The 18,851-nt window shown below is 36.4% G+C and overlaps 1 long non-coding RNA gene across 1 annotated transcript; it reads left to right on the forward strand.

Annotated features, from left to right (window-relative positions):
• The first annotated feature begins 4,265 nt into the window (after positions 1 to 4,265).
• LOC121313811 lies at positions 4,266 to 10,540 on the forward strand. Its single transcript, XR_005950042.1, has 3 exons — positions 4,266 to 4,463; positions 7,082 to 7,213; positions 9,855 to 10,540. It is a non-coding gene; the product is annotated as an uncharacterized LOC121313811 (long non-coding RNA).
• The last annotated feature ends 8,311 nt before the right edge of the window (positions 10,541 to 18,851 follow it).

Here is an 18,851-nt window from a genome sequence, read left to right on the forward strand (position 1 = left end):
AAACTAAAATATTAAACTATTAAAACAAACAAAAAGATAAAACCACTGGATTCATCAACGGGCACTAGCTATAGCTCACTAGGATTCCTGATTTAGCATTTGGGGTCTGCTAAGGTTTTGCTGCACTGCAGGGAGAGGGATTTATAATTTATTCTAGTAATCCTACCAGGAGAGAACAGCTGCTGTTAATATGTGGAAAGAGGAGCGAGGCCCAGGGACACCATGCTGGTAAACCTGTCAGCCTTGTGAGCCGGTGTGAGGAAAGATAGCCAGTTATCTATCGTCTTGACTGATGGAGGTTTTTATTGTTTGCTTTTTTGTTCCTGTCTTTCTTTCATTCCACAATTACAATGCAGGATGTCAGCCTCTTACTGAGTACTTGTTTTCAGCACGGAGAATCCGCTGTGAATGAATGATGATGACTACGATTGCAATTGCAGATGATTTATGACCGTGGAGGGCGCTCAGGGCCCGATGACTGTGGAGGGCACTCAGGGCCTGAGTGACTACCTGCACGAGTGGGACTACCGTGGGTGCCCAACGGCTACCTGCGTGAGGCCGGCTGGAAATACATGAGCAGTTGCATGCACACCGGTGCCGCAGATAGGAAGTGGCTATGGGCCACACACAGTACTTTTGCTGATGATGTTTTGGTTAGGGGCGGATTCTCCTTTCAGAAAAGCAACCAAATTTACAATTCAGCACAGAGAATCCGCTATGAAAGAATAGCAATGAATGAATGATGATTGCAATTGCAGATGATTTATGAACTGTGAAGGGTGCGCGGCCTGATGAATCTGGAGGGCACTCGGGGCCCGAGTGAAAGATAAATTTGGCCGGAGGTCTCGTCCGTGGGTGCCTGACGGCTACCTGCGTGAGACTGGCTGGAAATACATGAACAGATGCATGCACACCAGTGCCGCAGATAGGAAGTGGCTATGGCCCCCCCACCCCACAAAGACGAGCCCGCCAAACCATTAATGGAGAATAATAATAAATAATTAATGCACCCCACAATAGTGAGATAAAATTGGCTGGAGGCCTCGTCTGTGGGTGCCTGACGGCTACATTTCAGGAAATGCCATGTCTACAGGACAGGGCTCTAATGTGGTGTTTAACTTTACAAAAGGAAGACCTTGAGATACACAAGCTTAGGTTACTGGTCTGCACGCTTCTCTACACTGCAATAGCAATCTGCACCTAAGCTGGCCCTCTCCGTGTATGTTTATTTTCAGAGGCACTGGTTAGTTTGAAGAAGTGAAGCTTCACGGATGTGGAAATATAACTAAACAGTGAAAATTGCTTAGCATTCAACTGTATGAATCTGTTAAGCTGCCTGGTGAAGCAGCCTTGCACCAATCACCCCCTCTCCAAGCTGTCTGACAGCAGGGACCAGATTCAAATAAAAAAAAAGTTATCAAGGCAGACATTAAAAAATAATGTTGTTTCTTGATCTGCTGTCAAGGAATATACATTATTACAGCAATTAATTAATTTACTCTTTGACACACTATTGAAGCCCATTGAATTTCTTGAATAAAGTAAATTGAGTCAGGCATTCCCCCACAGAATTCCTTGACTCATCTCTTTAAATTAATGATGCATGTTGATTTTGAGTACAGAATGCAGTGTGTTCACACCAAATCAGAAGAGGAGCTGTTTCACAATTAATACAAAGACTGACTTTTGTTTCACCTTAAACATCTTTAGTCATTTGATAAACCAATATATGAACAGGGTTTCTGTGAGAGTGCAGTATACAGTGTGTCCAAAATAATTTAAACCATGCAGGATTAGCCTGATAAATAAACGTACATTTTATACGTAAAAAATCCAAACTCTATAATAGATATTTTCCTTGAACCCATTGAAATGAGCCTGGCAACAATGAGTGACCATTGGCGATAATATTGCCTCTTGACCCCCTTGAAAAGCCAGATGCCGTGCTAACATGTTTTAACGAGAATACTTGGATGGGTAGTAAAAAACCAAATTGATTGAACCCTGTGTAACCCTTCTACTAAAGAAGATGTGTTTATATACACACACACACACACACACACACACACACACACACTGTATATTAATTCAAAAACACAAAACAGACATGTTAGAAAGGGACCTGCATGTGTGAGCTCTTACTACACACATGCAGGTCCTTGTCTAACATGCAAGACAGTAAGCTGTTTACCTGACATAACACCACAACAAAACACCTTGATACTAATTTTTGTAAAACCAAGGGTAAGTTTTAAACAGACCTTTATGACTTTCCGTCGGGCTTTTCATTCAACAGCAGCAGCCTGGAGCAGACAGACTGCTTCCCTTTTATACCCTGCACCTGGCTCTAATTTTCAATAATTGCCAAGTACAAGTGATAATAATTAAACAAAACAATAAAACAAATTAAACAGAAGCAATTACCTTGTAGGGAGACTTTAACTCTGTCCCTGCCATAAAACAAAACATTTTGATATTGCAGGCCCCCCTGTCCTGCTACATCCGTTACTATATATATATGTATATATCTTCTCACGTCACAGAATTAAATTTTAAAACATAAAATCACTGCTATACAGCAAACCAAATGGAAGTCAAATAGTACAGAACAAATAGAACTGATAAACAAAATCCATCCATACCCTGTATAGGGGTTAGGTGAGACAGTGGGTTAGTAATATGCAGCTTGCATGGATACAAGTTTTATTTCCCATTCATATTTTTATTTTCACTTGTTTTCCAGGTCCTATCTGTTGCACCTGATGATGGATTTGCCAAAGTTCACTACGGTTTCATCCTTAAATCAGAAAATATGATAGCGGAGAACATCCCTTACTTGAAGGTGAGCAGTTTATGGTGGTCTTGTGACATCACAATGCATGGCACCTCATTTCTCCATTTATGTTTGATTGGCTCTGAAGAGAATTGTGTTCTCAGTTGTAAAATGAGACGTGTAAGGAAGCAAGAACAGTATTCTGTTTGATTTCACGATGTACATTTTGTTGATTTTTAGAAGAAAAAAAAAAAAAAAACTTTAAACCGAAAGGCTTCAGGCAAACATTTTAGGTTGGCTCGCTGGCTTGTTTACAAAGAAAATAAAGCATGTATTTAGTTCATGTTTTGCATGATTACATGTACTCCCCCCTAACTATGTGTTTTATCCAAGATGTGGGAGTAACCCGATGTAATCTTAAATCTGTATTTAATTTGATTCTCCATTTTCTACCATGCCATTACACAACAGTTTTGAACTAATTTTATTTTGAGTCTGATTGGGAGATAGATGATGCCAAAGCCCTAGACCTACCTGTTCTTAATTTATATTGAAAACGAATTGAACGTGGTGGAACCATTGTAATTTGCTTGATGAAGGGGTCACTGAACTACAAGCAACTGCAAAGCATGTTAAAAAGTCAAAAATCAATTTAGTGAGGTTTGGATATACCCAAGTGTGATTTATGTTTTATAGGTAGGGACTAGAATCTGGAGATCCTGGCACTGATGATGCATGCTTTTATTTTCACTTGGGAGATGCTCTGCAAAGAGATAAAGATCTGAGCAGCAGAATGAACGTCTTAAAATTCTGTTGAACACAAAAAGGATGGTTTTTGTTCCATTCCTGTACACCGATTTTCAATTGTCTTAACTGTGTGCGCTAATACATTTGACTGTCCAGAGGCCACAAATCATTTTTAAGTGGTCAGCTGACACCAGTGATGCTTTATAATTGCAGTGCTAATTGCCAATTGGCAAACTTTCATTTTATATATTTTGTTACAAAACATTCTGTAAATACTGTAGGTGTTTTAAGGGCACAAGCAAATGATGGTTAACAATGAAGTTATCATATACATTTTTTTAGGTTTCTTTGTTTTTTCAGATTAGACAGTATACAGTACTACTTGTATAAAAAACAGTATAACATCATTATAAGTAAAGGGGTGTGTGTGTGTCTGAAATGAGTTCAAAGTATGCCGATGCCCCTTATACATGTAATAACAATTCTCAATAACATGAAAAAGTATGTTCATAAGTTTGACATCCAAACTAACTCCATATGCCTCCAGAGCCTGATACTCTGAATAATTAAAGAATATCATAAGCACGTTTAATCACTTCTCTAGATAGATAAATAAATAAATAAATAATGTAGTGTATAAATAAGTTTGATCACAATTGGATTAGCGGTTCACTGTGGCAGTCAGTGTGTGTACTCAGTCTGTGGTAAATGGGCAAATCAAGCAGATAGTTACAAAAAGTCATTCTGATGTTTCATGTTAATAGTGTTAGACTGGCTGACATCAGCAATTTTGAAGGCTTGTTTTTCAGGCCTGCAAATGATATAAGATTGGACACCAACAGGACATTTTGCATCAGTGTGGCAGCGATCCCTTTACAACGTGGACAGGCTCAAGGCCCAGGCGTGGTGGACTAAGGAAACTGGGTAAACAGATCTTGTAAAGGTATGCTGCCAGCATCAGCTGGAAATTGAAAGAAAAAAGTGCATCCAGTTCCACAGTGTCTCATTTTTATATAGTTTTAGGTTCAATTACCACACCTAGTGTCCTTCATCTACAAATACTGTGTTCCATGATACCTTAGGTAACTGATACCTTAGGTCCGATTAGTAAACCGTTTGTCGTCTTATTTGTTTTTAACTGCCAACCATATCACAGAGACCAAAATTCATACAGTCTTCATAATGCCTGTGCATAAATTCCACATATCAGGAAAATTAACTTGAACTTGATCTCCAAGCCTGATATTGTATATGATAGATATACACACTTCAATTGTTATGTACATTTTATAGTTCTTTCATTTACATAATACCAGCTTACTTAATTAGCCCCATTATGAATAATCTGTACATGGACTGTCTCAAACTGATGTGTAATTGGTGACTTAACTGATGTGAAAAAAGTGCCAGAGTTATATTTGATTATGGGTATCATTATATTACTGGTAATCTGATAAACTTGACCTTGCCCCTGAACTAATAAGGCTTGTCCTCACATGAGAAAGCTGCAGAGACAGCAGTAGAAATAATCAGACAGACTGTGGGTGAACCTGTAACTGCATCAGCCATAGCACTACCAATGTGAGTCACTGTTAGACATTGGTATCTGAGATGCCCTAAGACATGAGAGCCCTACATGGTGATAAGGCATTAAATCAACAAAAATGACAACACTGTTTATGAAGTCGTGTTGACAAGCAGGCTCGGAGGACCATCCTCTTTGGGATGGCAGAAAATGCCAGGGCTGGGTGATTGTACAAGACAAGCTTGTGAGGTGATTGAATCAAGTAAAATAACTCTGTTTCAAGGGCATTAACATCTGGTAGTTGATTATGCCGGGAAAGCTACCGCACAAACAAGGTTAACTACCAAGATAATGCCTGATTATCGGGGTTTTATTATGATTAGAAGCTGTAATCTCTAGCTTATTCTCAATGCTATGCCTTCTTTCTGCAGTGCCTTTTCTGAATTGTCCCTGTATTTCATGGGTTACTTAGTTGGTATAATCAATTATTTAGATACAAACAGTTACAGCTGGTGTTGGAGTGGCATTTCACACTAATTCTAGGATGAATTGCAGCGCTTGTGTGCTCAGAAATATGTAATTATAAACTGGTGTCCCAGAGATTCATTAGAGTAGCTTTATTTGAATATTTTTTTTTTTTACATTTCAATTTTTTGCAGTCTTGGATATCATTGCAAGTGGTTCTGGAGCTCCAATTTTTAGTTATCATTTTCATGTGTGTTTATTTTTTAAATAAAAAATAAATAAATCAGATAAACGAACATTGGCATTTCAAGTTACTCTTTAACAGTTTGATTGTGTGTAAACACATTAATAAATCTGACCCATTGAATCAACAATACTCTCAGAGAAGTAACACATTTGCTTCAATTCTATTCACTGCATTTTCCTGATGATGCACTACATTTAAAAATAAAGAGCTACCACATTGATGTTTAGTTTAGCAGTACTGGCTTGTCCAGTTATCTCATATGAATAAAACACAATATTGTATGGAAACATGCAGATGTTAAAAAAGCTGGCAAGTGTAAGTTATGCAATATTTATTACCTTTGACAACTCTGGGATATATCCATACAAGAACATGCAAAATAATATTAATCTTCAAATTGTAATCATAAAATCCAAGAGACTTGTTCCCTGGGTCAAACATAGGTGACATATCTGATCTAGTAAGGTGATAGTTGGGTAATTAAGTGTCAAAAGATGATGGCTCCAGTAGCGTTCTGTGTTTCAGAGTCATTTGAATCTGAGCTGGCATTTATAGTGAAGGAATGTTTTTTGGTTGGTTTAAGCTGCTTTATTACATTCTTGTCTGCAGAGAGCATGACATTCACAATCTCACAGAAATTCACGTTTTAACAAATGTTTTTATTAGTCTTTGGTCAATAAACTGATTTTTAAAAAAATTGCATGTCAAATTAAACATATATATTTTAAATATTTTTTGTTGCGTATTTTGAAGCATGTGTTTCTGGAAATCTGGAATTCTAAGAAAGTACCAGGCTTCATGGAGCACTGACTGCAAAATTGCTATGCAGAAAATGAATTTAGAATTTTAAAAAAAACTTTTCTTTCAAAAATTAGAAACTGAACTCTGCTGCAACTACATCACAGAACACCACGTGACGCAAGACAAATGAATAAAATCCACTTTGAAAACTGCCAATAGACAAACTTTTCTACGGCTTTATATCTTTCTTAAAAGTCATAAAAATTCAAAAGGGCAAGATTACTTTTTTTTTTCCAAATAATACAGTCTATCCTTCGTTACCACCTGTCTATAGCAAAAGTTTTAGTTTGGTTTCTACTTAATTCAAAATGTTCAATTTAATGTACAAATGTAAATTAACAGATTATACATTCAAAGGTATGTAATAGTTACACTATGTACATATCCACATATTGGTTATCCATGCATACTTGGTTTTGACGGTCCTTCTACTGTCTGTAGATTTGACTGTGTATAGTGTATTTAGAGTAGGGTCTTCTGTTGGAGCTAGCCTGGAAGTATACCTCATTCCCTGCTTTTACAGACTCTGGAGAGAAACTGGAAGATGATTCAAGATGAAGCCCTGGGTGTGATGGACACTGAGATCTCATTATACCAGAGGATGAAAACTTGAGAGAGAAAGGAGAGTGGGGTCAATTCATGCTTTGGCAACAAGGTATTGCTTCTTATAGGACTTGCTTTCTGAGCACGCAAGCAAGCAACACTAATTATTTACTTAGATGTTCTGTTTATAAGAGGCTAAGAGTCTCTTATAAAAGCTGCTCCAGTGGAAATTCAGAGAGACATCCAGAGACCAGTGATCAGTGCATAAGAGTCCCACAGTTTTAATTTGGTTTCAGAACAGTAGGCTGTTACAATGGTGCACAAGTTTTGCTGATTTTGGCAAGCAGACCCCTTTTCTTTAGTATTCCCTTAATATTTGTCATCTGTGCTGTAATACATTTTTTTCCAACCACATATAATATTTACTCTAACACAGAATGACCCAAGTCATTCAAGACATTACATCAAATGTATTTATAAAGTTCAAGATCTAAAGATCAGAATAGAGTAGTGTTCTTTGAATGCATAATGTGTTATTTTAAATTAGTGCTAGCCAGAGAACCCAAAACTGACAAACGACAAGGGGAAAACTGCCAGTTGTTAAAAACTGTCAAAGGACCTGCAAACCTTTTGTATTTATAATTGGTGTGCATTTTTGAATTGCTAATCTTACTATACTCATTTGTATTCAGGTTTCACATCTTAGACAAATGTCTTGCATGGGTTAACATTATACAGGGCAGCATTGAAATGTTATATATTTTTTATAATGCTGTATTTGTATTTTAAGAATACCATCAGCAGGCATTGTAGTAATAATAATAATAATAATAATAATAATAATAATAATAATAATAATAATAATAATAATAATAATAATAATAATAATAATAATAATAAAAAACAGTATACATCAAGTTACAGCTTCTTATTTGTGTACACTGTATCACTATTTATTTTATGGTTTCAATTTAAAAACCTATTGAGTGAATTGCAACAAGCTAAAAGTAGCGTACTAACTGTGGATGATCCTGTTGTCAGTAAGGTGGACAGTACTAATGAGAGACTGCAGGACAGTTTCAGTTGCAATGAATCAAGTGCTTCTAGATACACTGCAGGTTAAGTTTTAAGATGTGCTCAGTTGCAATGAACACAATGCACCAGTTTTCTGCGCTCTAGTGGATTGTAAAACAAAGGATTAATTTAGTCCACGGATTCTTGAGACTAAGAGCTGTACTAAAGTGTTACTAATGAATAGAACCATTTGATTTGTATTTTCAACATATTAAACAAAGTGGCTGTTTTTTAATTAATAAAGAATTGAGTTAACGTCATTCTCAATGTGTAAATAAAACAAAGTGCATTGACATGTATTTAGATACAGTCTATTGTAATTGCTTATACTTTTTAAAAAATGAAGACAAAAAAAAGTGACATGATTTAAAAGGTTACCCTTAATTAAATTATTTAGCAAAATCCCTGTCTGCTGGATTCCATTGACTTATGCTTGTAGTGTATTTATAACATTACACAACTATTAGGATGACTGTTTCTCTAATTTCTGCAAACTACCAGTATTCTTTTCAACTTTGGGCACTGAAGTTTCACATTGAATGTTATAGAAATGAATTGACAATTTCCTTCAGTGCTGAAAGGGTAACATCATCTTTTAAAATGTTTGATTTTGACTGTAAAATGCACCTGTTAATTAACACAATACAGTATTTCGGTGATGCACAAATCTAGAATGAAGAAAAATGTAGGCAAATTCCTTAGATTATAGTTGAAACACAGAGTACAAGAATGCAGCAGTCCTGTTACTCTCCTGTCCCTGCCTCACTCGTTTCCATTTTCCATACACAAAGTAGAAATGATCAGTTTAACCCTAAGTGGGCGATCAGCTGATCCTGTGTTTTTTGCACACAGTGCTAAGATAGTACAGAGCAGGGGATGATCTTCATAGTACTTCGTTCAGAACGAAGGACTGCATTCTCAAGTTTGTTGCAGTTGACTAATTAGGACTGAAGTGTAAGCCACAAGAGAATACACTTCAAAAAATGTCTTTACAAATAAGATACACCATTTAAATTTTGTTTTTATTTAATTTCTATTTGTGAATAAATAGAATAGAATAATTACATTATATTTGTTAATTATTTGTTGTAATAGCACTTTCAATAAACCTAACGGTTCATTCCCTAATCTAAAGAATATCTGCTTTTCAGTGTAGATCAAGTACTCTCATGTAGCCTGGGACTCACATTTGGCCTCATACTGGGCCCACTAACTGCCATCTGAGAATGCACTTGGGCCTGGTCATTCCCAATGAAGGCTGTCGGCTAAGGAAGCATAGTATTGTAGCAGTCAAAACTTATAAATTATACATTTTCCAGTCGAGCAAATAATCAGCAGGTGGAGCATTTGACATACCTAGTCTACTCTGCTGTTTTTTTGTTGTCTGCCCTGGTTAGAAAGGATCTGTGTTGCAAAACAGTATTGACAGCATGCTGTCCATTTGAACAGCCTTAATTACACGCAGGTGTATGTGCTTAGTTATTCAACCACAACTTCAAACTCTCAATCAAAATCTGAGGTAAGACTAGGATAGTCAGTGAGTCAAACATTGTAGCTAATGCCTTCATCAGTGCGCTAAGGCCGTCTACTTTTTCACAGATGTATTTGTTTGTTTATTTAATGATTACCTTCTTCTGTTATATTATGTTTTTAGAAGTCATTTTGTAACCACTCTACAGATCCAGGGAAGAAAGGAAACTTCTCATCTTCGACAATTCATTTGAACGTGTAGTTTTGCAAGACACTGGCGGCTACAGACTGCTCTTCGTTGTGGACATTTGGCACCCAGAACTGACTCCCCACCAGAGACGGACCATTTATCCAATCTAAAATGTGGGATTTTCACATATCTCTCCCCAGCACTCTTCCATGTACAAACACAGCTGTTTTTCATAGTAATAATATATGAACACATTGGCACATTTTTAAGTACAACAGCCAAGCCAGCTCACACAGTATCTGAAACTAAAGTGAGTGATCTTAGGCCACAAAAGCACAATCAAAGAATAAAACAGAAAGATGATGAGACACTGAAGAGACATCATTGCAGATACTGATGTGTATCAATAGATGCCTTTAATACTGAAGGTGGTCATCTTGCTGGCTATAATTATTTGTAAATGCTTTAAAATGTGCTGGTACTGTACATTGTCTTAAAAAAAAAAAAAAAAAAAAAGAACTCATCCCAATCCTCCACAAGGAATTCACGCTTGTAAATAATACAGTATCCTCATAATTCACTTGAATGAAAATGTCTCTGCGTCTAAACCAGAAAGTGTTACAATGTACAGTTAACACGATATTAAAATGTGCTTCCTAAAATGTGACCTTGCCTGATTACTGAAGACTTCATATAATCTTACACCACATTATTGAAGGGCTGGTATTTTTTTTGAAGTCAGGTTGGGATCGTGCAAATGCAATGTGGCCAGCATTTACATGTAGGGGTTGAGGCGTGAAGGAAGGCTTTATTGTTTCAAAACACAGGCTAGACCTCTGAGTCTGAACATTAAGAACTATGAATATACTAACATACAAAGTGCTATACATTTACACTGCCTGTAATGTGAGCAAACATTTTTGTATGGTTTAACAATAATAAGGCAATATTAGGAGAATACCATGAACAAAAATGTTTCCATTCTTGTAAATGCTAGTTTTGAAAAGGTATCAAATGTGATGGAGTTAAAGATTCCCATTCATTGTCCACATATTTTCCCCTTTTGCCATTTAACATGGAGCTGTATTTTGTATACAAGTATAATAATTAGATAGTGCTAATCACTGAATTAAGCATGACATTTACATACATACAATATCAAAGTACATTCATAGTTGTTCATTAGTAGAAAGGAATACAGTAAGTAGAGATCATGAGATTTGTAATCTCCTACCTTTATAAGGGAAATGCCTCTCAATGTTTGTTTTCATGTACTTTTTTTTTTTTAGCTGCTCAATAACATTTCTATAAAAGGTATCAAATAGCTGCTAGTACTGAATTAGTATTAATCGTACGCTTCTTTGTGCGGCATGTTTTGCTAACAGGCAATCTTCTTTTCATGATAGACAATCTGACTGCAGCTCAGGCTGTGGATTAATAGGGTTATCATCACGGCTTTTGTTTAGAATCCTGAGGTTGTTCAGATGGAAGCTTGAGCATCATTTACTCTATTAATAAAGTGATTAACCAGACAAACAAACCAGCTCATTAATGTTTGGGAATGCCTTTTAGCTTTTCAACATTTTCAACGTTTTAGGGGGTTTATTCCAATAATTGCATAAACCTTACATGTTTTGGTGATACGGGATATTATTAAGCTTATTTACAATTATGTACCACAAACTATAATAATGCTAAAATTGACTAATTTTTCAGCCACAACTGTATATGGACCATTTGCTTTAGTACAATACTGTATAAGGTCTGTCTTAACATTTTTTCTTTTGTTTTACACTATGACTGCTGTACAAAGACAGCTAATACCTATTTTGAAATGCATTTTGAAGGTTTAGCTTCTTGGTTTGCACTGAGTAAAGCATCCTTCTAAACTACTTTTTAATAATCACATTATAGTTGTTTTACGCAAGTGTGCTGAATCATTACTTTTTGTAAAAGGTATGTTTCTTGCTTTCTGTTTTTGACACTAATTTTGTGGGATGTTATATATTAACTTTACATTTGAAAAAAAAAAAAAATATCCAAGGCCTAACTTTCAGAGCTTCAGTTGTCCCAGGGTGTTTACTTTTCCCATTCCACAGTGTGCACTTGTAATGTGCATTGAGCGAAACACACACCACAGATTAAGTTAATTAACTCAAAGAAGACTAAAACAAGACTTTAAATTAAGCAATTTTTTGTATTCTGATTGATTCAAAAATAGAGTTGTATTTTATGACCAAGGCCATTTTCTATCCATGTTGTGTAGCACCATTCAAATAAATTCCAGACAGACACCACCGGAGAGAAAGAGTGCTAATCTCTTCTTAAAACATGGCACCACTCCATATATAATTTCATTCAATGTCGTCATAAATAAATACAATAGCTGGTCATAATGCAGCTCAGTTTTTTGTAGAATAAATCCACTTTTCACTAGCCTAAACAGAACCATGTTGTAAACATCATATTTTACTTTATGCTGTTACACCCATGTATGATGCATACGTGTCTACTGTTTAATATCAAGGTTAGACAGCTAGTGGCTAGAGGTGCAATGTTCATCACTGTATATTTCAACATTTGCTGTACATTCTCAACACATTACTCAAAGTTATTGAGATATAGCTTTTTCTGCTGGTTTTCGTTAGTGTAATGTTAATGTAGCAGTATGTCGAGGGGGGTCACCATTCAAGATTTGGTATATTACTATTTGCTTACCTTTTTTTTGGTTTTCATTTAAAGGTGTGTTTCACATACTAGCTAACCATGCAAGTTCAAATTATCCAGTATCTCTAGTTAATTTAACAGTACTTTATATGCTGTATGCATGTTTTGTTTTTCTTTATATCGGCATGTGCTAATCTTTGTGAGCCTTAAAATGGAGGGTAGGTGGCCTGTCATGTTTCTGTTTAACCCCCTTTATACCTGACTGTAATTTAAGTAAAAGGCATTTTACAAATGAACTGTGGGAATTGAAGTCCCAGAGGACATTAACACAAGAGACTGCAAATGGGATTCCACATCAGCTGTGCTGCACAATGCAGTTCATTTTACAAGCTGCATGAAGTGGCCTGATGCAGCCTGCCTCTGTGCACACTTAATTAATGGGATTGTGAGGCTGGAGTACTCCATAAAGCAGTAATCTTGCCATATGTGTGACTAGCAATAATTCAAAGTGCAGCATGGTTGGAAATATTGATGTGTGTGGCGCTTGTATAGATAAGTATATTCAGGAGCCTGAAATCTCGAGTTAGTGTTATCTAAAAAGGGAAGAATTTAAAGTGGGACCAATAAAAAAAATCAAAAAATCCCAGCTAAAGTATATTCAAGGAATATATATATATATATATCGTTATATATATTATATTATATAGATTTATATATATAATATATATATATATATATAATTCATCGTCAAGTAGCAATATTGGCTTTCTTGACTTTTCCACTTGCTTTTCCAACTTGCTTACTCCATGTGAGTAACTTTGTGGACTGTTTGGTACAGCTATTGGAAGTTGTAATTGCAAGTTCATTGAATAATTGTGGTACAAACGATGGATGAAAAAAGGCTCAGATAAACAGCAAAATGTAAAATATTTTTCTGCAATGTTTGATATTTTTCTGCAATCCCTGAATACAATGTCTTCAGTTACTAGGAAACGACACAAGGAAAGACAACAAACAAACATTATCCAATCTCTAGCTAGCCCTGTTGTCTTTTCACAGTAAGAATAAGAAAATTTGAGTGCTGAATTTAAGCCAATACCCAAAAATAAGAAACTGAAGGTAAACTGAAGGTATAACATATTATTAAATGATATAATATATATATATAATATATATATATATATATATATATATATATATATATATATATATATATATATATTTTAATAAAAAGATCACATGTACTGTACATGAACTGTTTGAAAATAAACTGTTGTTCAGTAAACCGATATTTGGCTATCTGACATTAATTGTGTAACCAAAAAATCAATTTAATGTTTCCATCTGAGACCTCGAACTGCAAAGCATAATATAAACAAAGCATGTATCAAAAAAAAAAAAAAATTGATATATATATATATATATATATATATATATATATATATATATATATATATATATATATATATATATATATTATATATATAATATATATATAGCACTTTAATATATTACTTTTTTTTAAGTTTTCAAATTGTACATGATTACAAAGAAGAAAAATGTGCTTGCATGCAAAAAGTATATATAGATATTTATGCTCCATAAATGTACTGTGTTTATTGGAAGTACTTGTGACTTCAATGTAATGGTGCATTTTAGTTGCCCTAATTACTATTATTATTATAATTTATTTTTATTTTTGTTTTTTTTTACACGCTGTGTTTAAACTGGAGAGTAAATTGCTCAATGACTTAAAAACTTATCTGGAGCATTGCAATACCTTGCATGTCTTTTTTGGAATGAGGAAACCAGTAACCATCGTGGGTAATTGTGATTCCAAGACATTTATCTTACTGTTGTTAGACAAAGCTATTGGTTAAAATGATTAAAATACATGATTCTTTGTATCCTCACATCACGCCTTTTAAATGCCTGTAAGAGGACAGTTAAGCTAATCTTTGTCTAAATGTTGTCATTTGTTCTCCTGCAGCAGCATAAACGTTAGTTAATAGATTGATCAATCTTATATCTGAGGAAGCAACAGATTACTCTGTATTATTCATTGTTAAACAGCCAGCATGTCTTTCCTTGTCACCCTTCTCAGAAACTGCTTTAATTGTTTGAGCAATGTTGTTGGTTTTGTTTTATGCTGGTTTTAGTACAATAAGTATGGATATTTTGGGCTTGCGATAAGTATGAAAAAAATGCACAAAAATATGTAAGTGGTTTGCTTTAAGTAGTTTGGTAAAGAAGACTGCAATACTATATAGTGGTTCAGCACCCTCAAACCAATTCAGTTCAGATCTAGCCAGCCAGGTGGGTCTACAAAAAAATGGATTATAAAATTGTGTATTCAGCATCAGACTGGAGTAAGACATTTTCAGTCATATCACAGTTTTATAATCAATCTTTAAGAGTTTCCAGGAATGTTTAAAAAAGAGCTAGAAAAGAGAACAGAGCATCTGGTCTACAGGATCTGGTGCCATTTCCCTCTGAATGTGTTTTGGAACAGTCTGGTTAGATATATTAAAGTGCTGGAACAATTTTGTCTGGCTTAGCCAGTCAATAACAGCTGGTGGACATATACTCAAATGAAAAATGAAACATGAAAAGGAAAGCTAGTAATTGGATTAAAGTGCTCCAACAAATAAAACAACTGTAAAATGTTTTTCAGATTACAAATACAGTCCTGTTTTGGGCAGATGTAATCTACATATAGCAATCTTAACAATTAAGGTTGAAGTTTAAAGTTTGGAAAAACCTTAGCAATTTCTTAATGAACCAGTAAATCATGGTCAATTCTTGAGTTCAAGCTGCTTCTGAACTAAGAAAACATACCATAATAAAATAATAATAATATAATAAAATAATAATATAAAATAATAATAATAATAATAATAATAATAATAATAATAATAATAAAATACCACAACCTATTGCTTTGTAAGAGAACAACATCATTAATTGGTCCATCCACTTCTGGACAATATTCAAGAAGGAGGATGAAATAGACGCCTATGCAGAGTTCAAAGCGTCTGTGTCAGCTGAATGATGGCAGGCTTCAGTTTGTAAAACTGATGAAAATTACACTGTCCTGTCAGTATGCTTTAACTCAACTGACTACAAATGTGCCAGATTGCTGAAATTATGGTAGATTAGTGTTGTGGACACAGACAACTAGAATCTCATTTCACACAAAATAACTGCAATAACTCAAGTTATTTTACATCCTGACTTTGACTGAATCAATTACGTCGATGTTATCATCTGTTGTTGGCAATCCAAGTTATCCGTGTGATCTATCTCTGTTTTTGTATTAAACAATTTTGTGATCAAAGAAGCTGGGGAACAACAGTAATCTGGTGCATTTTTGTTTCTTGGTGGAAAGAATTGATCCAGCATGAAGATAATTCAGCTGAAAAACACCTGCAACATTTTGTTTTGCACCAATATCTGAATTATCCCCATATCTTAATCAGAATACTCACAGACCTGGTCATAGCATGAAGTGGACTAAGTTAGTTATATTTTTAGATAAATACATTTTTCAGTTCAATTACCCTTTTAAATAAAATGTTACTTTCATGTAATAAATACAATGTGGTCAAAATAAATAATATACCAGCACATTTCCAGTCTAATAATTTGCAGTCTGTCACATGTTTGTTTTTTTCTTTTTGGAATGAATACAGGTACAGTGTCTAGAAATAGTTACTTTTAAAGCAAATGGCTGACTTTGCCAGTTTGGCACTATTCCACACCCAACAAGACAACACCTGTATCAGTATTTGAACATTGTTGACAATAACTGTAGTTATAACACAGTGTTAACCAATAATTTAGGTTAAATATATTAACACAAACAGTGTATGTTTATGCTGAATTACAATCTGAAACTGTGATAAAGGATGTGCAAATATATCTGTATTTCTTTCCCTTGACAACATATGTTCCCTTTTAAGTATGAAATGTAACCATTACTGTATGGGTATTTACCTCTCAAAGACCCAAAACCTGAATAAGATGTATCAAAACAGTCATGGCCCGCCCCCGATGACATAGAAGCACTGCGGTCACAGACCTCAATGCTATTTCTCCTTTCAAGAACAGACCTGACAGGAGAGCTGGTTCAGAGAAGTACTTGTTACATTTTCTGCTATATATTTCGCATGTGTTGTGTTTTTAAACAAATTATGAGATATTAAAAATAATCGCAGTGCTAGTTTTACTAATTACGTGTATTTGTGCACTACAGCCTGTTGTTTGTGATGTCCTACTGCAGCCTTTTGATCGTGTGAAGCCAGCTGCTTGAGTTGCTCCTTCCCAAGGATCAAGCAAAGTCAGCTGACTTTGTGCTCTCCCCCCAGGCTGCAATAGCTCCAGCTGGAGTTGCTTATTTCTCGTTTTGGCTTTGGCTAAAATTGTGAGATGATTTATATTACATGTATATAATTGTTAAAGTGTTTTTCTCATTGAGTTTTTCTGTTTTACAGAGACTAACCGCAGGCCTGCCAATGACACACGTGTAGTGAGAGTAGCAACTGGGCTAACAGCGCTGCTCAGGACCAAGATACTTGCTTCAGTTGTGGCTGTTTGCAGTCTCTCCCACATCTGGATGCCATTTTGGTGACCTCTTTAACATCAACATTACGAAGGCTGTTAGTTCATTCTAACAAGCAGGCTTCCCTCAATATTGTGTGAGTACTGACTGAGTGGTTTTGGTAGTGGCTTGTACAGGTGCATCCCTGTATATTACTACCCACAGTAACTGCGAACCGGTGGACCCGTACCGAACTGGGACCAAGGTTGCTGCACTGGTGCCAAACCCGTATCGTCCCGGTACTGTATCGTATCCACCTTGTGCTAAAGTCACTGAACCAGTACCCCTGCGACACATGCAAGGCCAGTCTGCCTGTTGAGGACAAGCACAGCAGTTTCTACGAGTTTTGTGCACATTTCACTATGCACACGTTGGAGGAACGTCTCTCCCGCAGCTCTGATGAGTTCTCTGCATACCTAACTCCTGCAACCCTTACACCCTCCCCATCATCCCTTTTGAGGTGGCTGGTCAGCTGTTTCCCACTGTTCTCGCAGAATATACTGCAGGAATATTCATCGCTGCCTGCCCCATCTGTCCTCTTGGGGCTAAGACTGTAGATTGACTACAGTAGGACGTACAGTCCATCACCGCCTCTGAGGCGGGCAAACAAGAGCTAGTGTTCCCAGCTGAGGATATGGAGTCAGAGTGCACCCCCTGCTGTTAAACTGTCTTTGTCAGCAGGAAATCTAGTCTTCCTAGGATCACCAGGCAACAGCTCCTGCTTTCCCGGTTGATGAACACCCTATATTGGGTACATGATGCAGTGAAGCTGGGCCTGGCCCAATTTCCCCAAGTGGAGACTTCTATTGCCATCTTGGTCTAGGAGCCTAATTTTATAGCTCATGTCCAAGGATGCTACTTGCCCCAGGAAGCCGTGGACCGGTTCTGAATATCACCTCTGGCAACGGGTGCAGCCGGCTGTGCCAGTCTTTGAGGCTGCTGGGGCCTAGAGTGCCAGTTTGTAGCTGGTTTACTGGAGGTGGTCGTTTGGGAAGCAGGGGAATCAACTCGCGGTGAGAGTGCTGCAGCATCTCATCCACCGCAGGACCAAACATATTCCCTGGCGTAAATGGGGGGACCAACAGCGTTGACTTGTCCCCGTCTTGCCTTTTTTGCCAAAGATGATCTTGGCATTCCATGTCAACCAGTCTGTGCAATATGAAATGTTGGAGACAGTCAGAACAATTTTTTTGTCTGCTATGGGGCTAGTCCCATGGTCAAGCCCTGTCTAAGCAGAGGCTGTCCAAATGGATAGCAGAAACGGTCAGGACTGTCTATGAGCTAGCCAACTTACCCCCTCCACAAATGCTCACTCCCCATTCCACTTCGTTGGCTTTATTCCAGGGTGCATCTGTCAAGAACATTTGCAATGCAGCAGTGTGAGCCACTCCCCATACCTTTTTACTAGGTTCTACAGACCTAATGTCATGGATCCTCAAAACCCTGGTTTTGGAACAAATGTTAAGGGCGGCTTCTCAGTCTCAGTCCACATAGAGGTGAGTTTCTCCCTTTTTAATTTTTTAACCCTAGCTACTTGTTACTGGGGCTCTGTATGGTAACACACTTTTTGTTGTAATTTTGTTGTAACAGCCTTTTGTTCTGCAATATTGCCCTTGCAATGACTTTGGTACACTTACCCATACGATAATGTTACATGTCGTACTTGAAAGGGAACGTTAAGTTGTTATCATAACCCTGGTTCCCTGAAATAGAAATGTAAACATTAACCTTCAAGGTCGCTGTGTCCAG

The sequence above is a fragment of the Polyodon spathula genome, chromosome 4 (genome assembly GCF_017654505.1).
Source record: "Polyodon spathula isolate WHYD16114869_AA chromosome 4, ASM1765450v1, whole genome shotgun sequence".
Classification (NCBI taxonomy): domain Eukaryota; kingdom Metazoa; phylum Chordata; class Actinopteri; order Acipenseriformes; family Polyodontidae; genus Polyodon; species Polyodon spathula.